The sequence below is a fragment of the Aptenodytes forsteri genome, unplaced genomic scaffold (genome assembly GCF_000699145.1).
Source record: "Aptenodytes forsteri isolate BGI_AS27 unplaced genomic scaffold, ASM69914v1 Scaffold207, whole genome shotgun sequence".
Lineage (NCBI taxonomy): Eukaryota > Metazoa > Chordata > Aves > Sphenisciformes > Spheniscidae > Aptenodytes > Aptenodytes forsteri.
The window spans coordinates 456,685-464,846 of NW_008794836.1; positions in this window are offsets into that span (position 1 = coordinate 456,685).

Consider the following 8,162-nt stretch of genomic DNA (forward strand, 5'->3'; position numbering starts at 1 on the left):
GGTTGGACTCGATGATCTTAGAGGTCTTTTCCAACCTTAATGATTCTATGATTCTATGATTCTATGGTCAGTGTGCCACCTTACCCTGAGGTAGATCTTTCCCCCAGTAGTAGGGACAGGGCTGGGTGCTTGGGAAAGCTCTTCCAGACCTGTTTGCTTCAGGCTTATTTCCAAAGGTGATCTTAGGGTTGCTGGTGGTGCTTGCAACCTTCTTCTGAAGGTCCTCACCATGGTGCAGCCTCCTTCTGAAGGTTGAAAACTTCTGAAAACCAGGGCTTGGCTGTGGGATGCCAGAGACGGAACCTGTGTGTTCCGTGTTGGGCACGGGCAGCACACCTGCCGAACAGGCCAAACACAGCACCTGTGCCACGGAATCACTTTGTCTCCTCTCGTGGCTTTTCATGAGCATGTTTAGATCTCGGGCCTCCCCTTGGTCTTTGCCCTCTCCCAGTGCCCTAAATGGAAGACGAGATACATTGGCGGGGGAGCTCAATTCAACAGACAGGCTCACCTGAGCCTCACAGCGAGTGGATGGTGCCTCTGAAGGAAGGCACAACCAAGTAAAAGGTACCTGTGCCCCAGAGGTCTGAGGGTTTCCATCAAAAAAGTGTGATGCCCATGTAAAGGGGGAAGTTCCATGGCTCGCACTTACAGAAAATCACTCTTTTTTAGGTTCAAAGGGAAAAGAAACAAACCAAAGCTGGACACCACATTTAGGTTTGAGGTTCAGATGTTTTCAGGTTTGGTTCTTGTTTTAGGCTTTGGGGGCTTTTGCTTTTGTTTGTTTTGTCCTGAACTCCCCCTCCCACCTTCAAATGTCAACCTGGCAGGTTTCTGGAATTGAGTCCTTTTGAGCTTTGCTTCCTGAAAGCCCTGAATTTGCACTTCCCGTGTTGCCGTCTGATTTGTGTGTACGCTAGACAGAGCTATGTCTGTGGATGCATCAGCAAGGACAGATACATAGCTGTCTCGAAATAAGCAAATCTGCCAAAAAATGTTGTGTTTGGCAAGAAAACTACTCCAACGTGAGGAGTGGCCAGTCTGCAGGTTGCCAGCTGCAGATGGAGGTTTTGGAGGCTTTCTGTACTGATCCCTCTACTGAGCACATGTAAACTGAAACCAGCTAATGCTTTTTAACACACATATGGATGTATTTTTTCACAGGGTCGGAAAAAGCAGGGGCCCTGACAATGCTCTTCTGATCATTTAATTTCTTATTCCAACGCAGAAACAAGCCAGAGCCAGATGTTAGTTATGTTAGTCTTAGAGATAGATGTTTCTTTTCTTTTTTTGGAGGATTTTTTTAATAGACCAGTCCAAACCGTATCTGGTATATAAAATTTCATCCCAGCAGAGCTAATGCCTTTAAAATGAAGCCTAACCACAACCAAAGCAGAGGATAACAATGCCTAGCAGCGCTGATTACAGGTAGTGCTTTCAGCTCTGCTTTTAACAGAGGGTATAATTCTGCTCTTCAGGCGTGACTCCTAGTGAAATCAATGTTGTATTATGTATACAAATCTGTGTCAGAATGGTATTCACACTTGCAAACACTATGCTTGTCCATATGGGGAAATTGCGGGTAGGAAGCTGGGCTGCGAGGTAGCAGCATGCTCATTGATTCTCATTAACTCCTCATGTACATGCTGTTAGTGGGCACGGGGTGTGATTTGCCTTACTCCACTCTCAAAGACAGGAGAGGTCCGAGCACAATGGTTTGAGTGAAATTATATACAACAGTCAGAGCTGATTTAAAGTCTGCTTTTGCCAACAGGGACCTGTCCCTTCTCTCTGCCCGCAGCCCACCAGATACTGCTGCTGATGCTGGTTCTTGGGCCTGTCTGGTATTCCAGTAAGTTGATGCAACTCACAAAGATGGCCAAGAAAAGCACGTTGATTTTATTTATTTTCTTTGCTGGGTGAGTGTGTTGAACCAGATTCCAAGGGGGCACTGAGGGATAAATGTTCCAGGGTGAGATTTGTCCCTCTCTCTGATCAACCGTATGGAAGTAATTCTTGGGATTTTTGCAAGCCTGCATCTTAGAAACCAAGCGCTATATGAATCAGCTGCGGATTACTAAAATCAAAACAACATTCTGACGAGCAAAATCCACTTACAGGTTGTCAGCCCTTAGTCATATTGACAAATTCCTCAAGTTGGCAAGAAAAATGCCCAGCAGACCTCATGTAAAAGGCAGATCTAAAGAGCTACTTCTCAAACATGCAACTTCATACCTTGATTCATTCATTTTACACATGCATTTTCATATCCGCATATCATCGCGTTGACACACATGCTTAAACATTTACTTGCTTACATTTGCACTGTGCCGGTTTCTCGTTGTCACTGTGGTTTTATGATTAGGACAGCTTGAACTTCCGTGGACCTCTGCAAAACCTCTAGGACCAAAGTCCTCAGACCTTGCCTCCATGTGGTCCACTCTGAAGCCGACTCAGAGCCTTACACTTTTTTCCCCAGTGAATGCAAGGGCAGACTCTGTTCCCCAGGTAACACAGAGCAATACTGTCCTACCTGGATGGGAACCAGACTGAAAATCATCTTCCCCATGATGCAGTCACTTGTGCCATATAGCAAAATGCCTGATTAGGCAGGCTTTCCAGGGACCTGGCTGTTCTCAGCTGCACCTCGGCACTGCTAACACCCGGAGCAGGGAGTGCAGGTGCCCTGCCTGCCAGGAAAGGCAGGGCTCCAGTAGCCCTCTGAGGCAGGAGAACAGGGCAGGGAGCGTGCTGTAAACGTGCATACCATGCAGCAGCAGCCCTCTGAGGTCATGCAGGTCCCTTTTCAATGCTTGCTCATTGCTGCATTTAAATCTCTTCCGTGTAATAGCACAAAAAAAAAAAGGAAAATACAGCCCAGCATGTACTACCAGGTGCTGCGTTTCAGCGGTGTCTACCTGATCGCTCGCCTGGTGCGGCAGCCAGTGCTGCTGCACATGGTGCTGTGTTCTCCCTGCTCTCTGTCCCGGGGCCACAGTGAGGATAGTCAGGATGAGGCCATCTCAGCCACAGTCATGCTCCCCCCACAGAGCTGCCACCCCCTGGCAGCCTGAGCTGCTTTCGAAAACAGGACCAAGGCTCTCAGCCCCTTATGAGCCAGCAGAAGCCTAGAAAGCAACCAGCACAAACAGTAACTTACAGCACAGTACAGCCAGTGACAGCCACCCATGTGCTGAAATAGCTGGTGCAAATGTTAAAAAATAAATCAGCCCGTGTCTTCTTCTCAGCCTGCTACTGCCGAAGGCTGTGACTCCCTGGCAGGGAGGGCTGGCACAGCCATTGCAGGCAGCGCAGCCTGCTTTGTTGAGGAGAACCAGCGTATCTGCTGCTCTGTCTTCACACGCTGGGGTGGAAACTGTGGGAGATCGGGTTCTCCTTTATGAGCAGATGAACCACTTCTGCTGCAAGGGAAGAGCTTGCAGGAACTAGCCTGGGGGGCAGGGGGTGGATGAGGGCAACTGTGAGTGCCAGCTTGCATGCTGTGGGGCAGCGACCCACTTGCTCTTTCCTGCGTGGACCACGTGAGCATGCTGGGCTTCTGCGTGGTGGGTACACAAACAGTGATGCGTCACAACAACAGTGTACAGCGATCAAGTGGGTCCCACACAGCAGTTTGATGTGAGGGTGACTGAAGAAGGCTAATCCCAGATTATTAAGGCAACTTTGTTTTTGGCAAGAAACCCGGGTGCTTTGAGCAGTAAAAATCAAATACCCACGCAGTAATCGGGATGAAGTTACACTTGCCAAACAGCGTGGATGCATTTTGCATTTACCTTACTTGAATTAATTTCCCACATTTTCCCCTCTTTGTTTCTGAGTTCAGAAGATTTTTTTAACTTTGTCACTCCTGACTTACCATGGCCCAGCAAACATACTACCTGTGCTTTCTAATGCACCACATTATCAAAGCATGTTATCTGTCTGTGCATGGCCAGTCCAGCGCCAAGCAGTGCTGCATGCCCTGGACATTGCTGGACTCTGGTCCCAGCCGGGCACTGTTCTTGTGATACTTGTCCCATCCCCAGCACACTTCGATAGCAGTGACTCTCTGCCTTGGTCTCATGAGGGCAGAGTTTGGCCCTTCAGATTACTGAGCTAAGGAATCTGTGGATTTGACCAGCTGAGTGATAATGGGAAACAGAGTCTATCTGCTAGCTTGGATATTATCTGATTGCAAAGCTCTTAGCCCTCTGAAAGGCCTGCCACAGCATACAAACCATTCTTGAAGGGCAGAGGACCACTGATCTCTGGAGCATGCATCACCCTGGATGGGCTGCAGAACAACGCTGCACCAAGCCCAGAACACTGTACAGGGGAAGGGCGCAAACGCTGGCTCTGAGCCCATCTCCCAGGTTTAAAATGGCTTTTACAGGTCCAGTGAGGACTTCCTTGGGCCCAGGGTGGTGGAGGAGCACGGTACCTAGGGGATGATGCCAGGGGAGGTATCCCCAGCAAACATGTGCGACCTTTGCTGATCGCAGGGAGAGGACTGAGCCCAGCACGGGGACACTGCCCAAGGTTTCTTCCTTCAGTTGGCCTGAGCACCAGCGCACATCGAACGCCAAACCCCTTTAAGTGGGCCATCACCCAGCAGCATCTTTGGATTAAAGTAGTTTTGAGACCTCTCAGTGAAGGGTCTAGGGCACAAGCCGGGCAGGCTCCCTCCCATGCCCTGAGGGATTGGTGCCGTCTGTTCTGCCGTGCTGAAAATAGGTTGCACAAGTGAAACCTGCCCTTGTTTCCTGAAAGTCCTCTTTTTTTTTTTTTTCTCTCTGTAAACAAGACCACACTTGAGGTCTAATCTGTGCTGAGATGAAGCATCTAACTTCTTCAAATCTTGCCAGCTTTACAGTCTGAAGGTTGGGGACAGCTAGGAAGAAAAACGAGAACAAGAAATCTCTTGAGCTGTGGGGTTTTTGTTATTGTTATTTTCCTTTGTAAGATGAAAGTGATTTTCTGTAACCTGAAACTGTTGGATTTTCCTCTTTCCCCACAAAGTTTTTTCTTTTGTTATTGACATTGCGTAGGAGACAGACAGTCTATCTTTGTGTGAACGACTTAACTTCTCAGGATGCTGGGACCTCTTTGATAAGGCTGCCTTCTGCCATTCTCTTACAGGAAAAAAATAAAAAAGGTGTCATTTACTTCCACTGGTGAACACATGAGTGTTATCAGCTGAATTCAGTTCATTACTCCCTATATCTTGTATTCCACATGCTGGTATTGGAGCCATCAAATGCTGACAGGACGAGAGGAAACAGCCTCCAGTTGCGCCAGGAGAGGTTTAAATTGGATATTAGGAAAAAATTCTTCACCAAAAGGGCTGTCAAGCACTGGAACAGGCTGCCCAGGGAAGTGGTTGAGTCCCCACCCCTGGAGGTATTTAAAAGACGTGTAGATGTGGTGCTTAGGGACATGGTTTAGTGGTGGACTTGGCAGTGCTAGGTTAACGGTTGGACTCGATGATCTTAAAGGTCTTTTCCAACGTAAACGACTCAATGATTCTATGATTCTATGAAAAAACTTCCTAAAAATGTTACTCTGCTTTGCAATGGGATCATTTCTCTGACAAAGTTGTTTTTAGGGCACTTGCACAACCATTTTTTGGTGATGTACATCTCTGGAAACACATCTTGGATACTTCCCATTCAACCTGGACATTCTTGTATTAAAAGCATGCGGATGTGCTTTTAGTTCAGATTAACACAGATGGGAATGTCTGTTCGCATTAAAACCATTAAAAGGGATCCCAGTTCTGTAGAAGGGAATGTGGCTATGAATCCTCACTGGAGAGTAGGTGCTGTGTTTTGGTTTTCAGCATTTATCCAGTTCTGCCCTTTCTGATATTTCTCTGAGATGTCGACTGAGAAATAGGGGGAGGTTGGGTTTTTTTTTGTTTTCACCAATCACTAAGTGTTGAAAATAATGATGTTTGCGCTGGAAGTGTGTTTCTGCAGCGGTGGCTCTGCCGTTCGGAAAAAGTTGGTGATGTCAGTGCGTCTACAGGAGAAATCTAGCAGCGATATATTTGAACAGCCTTCCCTTTGAGTGCAAAGGATTTCTACTACAAGTGCTGATTAGTGAAATTAATTTCCTCTACATAGCACATAAGCTGCAAATTTTCACTTGTCTTTTCTGGTTTTTCCTAATGCTTTCGTGTGAAAGCAAAGGAAAAATGTAGTGTGTGTGATGCTCTCACACCTTCCTCTTTTCCACAGTAATTGTTTTTAGCAGAATTTAAAGGCCCTTTCTTATTAAAACCAAGCTTCCCTTTTCAAGCTGCAATGCTTCTTCTACCTGTTCAAACCTGTTTCTGGAGCACATATAAGTGAAATGCTGAAAGCCTATTAAAGTGTACAAGAAAGCTTATTCCTATGGGGATTTCTCTGTGAATTAGTGGGCTTATAGTACCTGCTACAGTGCTCATATAAAGGAGTCTCTTCTGAACTGTGACTTCAATATGTAGGAGTCCTTCAACTTTGTTAGCATCCTAAAGATGCATAATACTTCTTCCTTTGAAGAGATGGCTTCCAAGAATCAAGGATATGTGCTTAGGGAAGCTTTGAGTGATGGAAAAATTATGACTTCTGCCTCTGATGAAAGCAGAACAAAGCACTTGGCCGCTATGTTCTCTCTGTTACTGCAATCAGGGAGCTCTCCGAAGGAGAAGATACCAAGAGCCATGATAACTAGAAAAAGAGAAGGAGCTCTGACCAAGAATAGCATCTGTGAGATCAGCTGTCTATCTAAAACCTAGGCAGCCTTAATGAAGTGATTAGCTGATCTGGGTTTCTGTGTGGGTAAGAAGGGATACAATGCCTCCATGCTACAGACTGGCAGCTGATGAGCTCAATCGCTTTCTCTGGGACTGCTCGTCTAAAAGCAGGGTTAAACCCCAAGCAAGAAATGCAGATGTGGATGTAACAGGCTGGAGTTTCTTTCTAGTTGTAATATGCTAATGGCAGAAATATTTAAAAAAAAAAAAAAAAAGCTTGAATTTAAAATGAAAGTGAGATGGTAAACTGTACAGCTATAACAGGGTTGCCAGTAACTCTATAATGATGCAGAATACGTGATTAGACTGGGAGTAGAAAGTGCATGGGCCCATCTAACTTGCAGAGAGGTACGGTCCCTGTTTGCCTAAAATGCTGCACAGCCGTATGGGACATGCAGTGAGAGGAGGATGGATCAGTGGCCTGAGAGCTGGGACTGTGACTTGGGAAAACAATGGATGAATGACTATGGTCATGATATTTTTTTCTTCTCTGAGTACCATGAAAACACTTGTATGTAAACACATGGTCCTAGCATCATCTGCATTTGCAAACCATGGCGGTGGTCCTGTAAGAAAATGAATGGGTAGAGTACAAACATACAGGATTTAAATCAGAGCCCAAATCACCAAAGACGTGTACTAGAAACCCCGCAATGGAGAGACACGGAGTCCCAGTCTGACCCAATGGCAAACTCCTCTCTGCTGTTTCACACAGAATAACCTTTTTCTCTACAGAAAAGTTGTAACCTGTTCTTGTTCTGCCATTTGATTTCTTGGTAGAATACCACCTGGTTAGTTATGTGAAAATAAAACTCTAATTTGTGTTACAATCCAATAAACCCAATTCACTTCTACATCAGTACATGTACTCCATCTAATCCAAGGCAGCTATACTGAAGAAAAACTGGAGCAACAGAGTGGCAAATCATTTCTGATAAAAAGGATGCATTTGCTTTAAATCAAAGTAATTTAAATCAGCAAGCCAGAAATCTGCATTTAAATAAATTATTTTAATGTCGATTTGCATTTGCACTTTATTTTCTTTCCTTGAAGAAAATCAGGTTTTCATTGGCGTGTAACCCTCTCGCTGTGATTATCACAGCTAAATATAACCCCTTACCCTATACCGGGGTATAGAGTACTCTATTATACTCTTCGTTTTACGTTGCAGGAGGGCGTGCAGTATCCGTACACATCTACATCACTTAGCCCATGTTTACTCCCTCGGGCTCTTATTTACCAGGCGGTTCGTTTTCCTGCTTAGGATTTGCTTCAGAGTGGTTTTGTTTGGCCGCTCGGGCTCGTCATGGCTCTGCCCTTCCAGGCTTTAGAGCAAGGACAGCCCACGCCTCTCTCCTGACCCGTC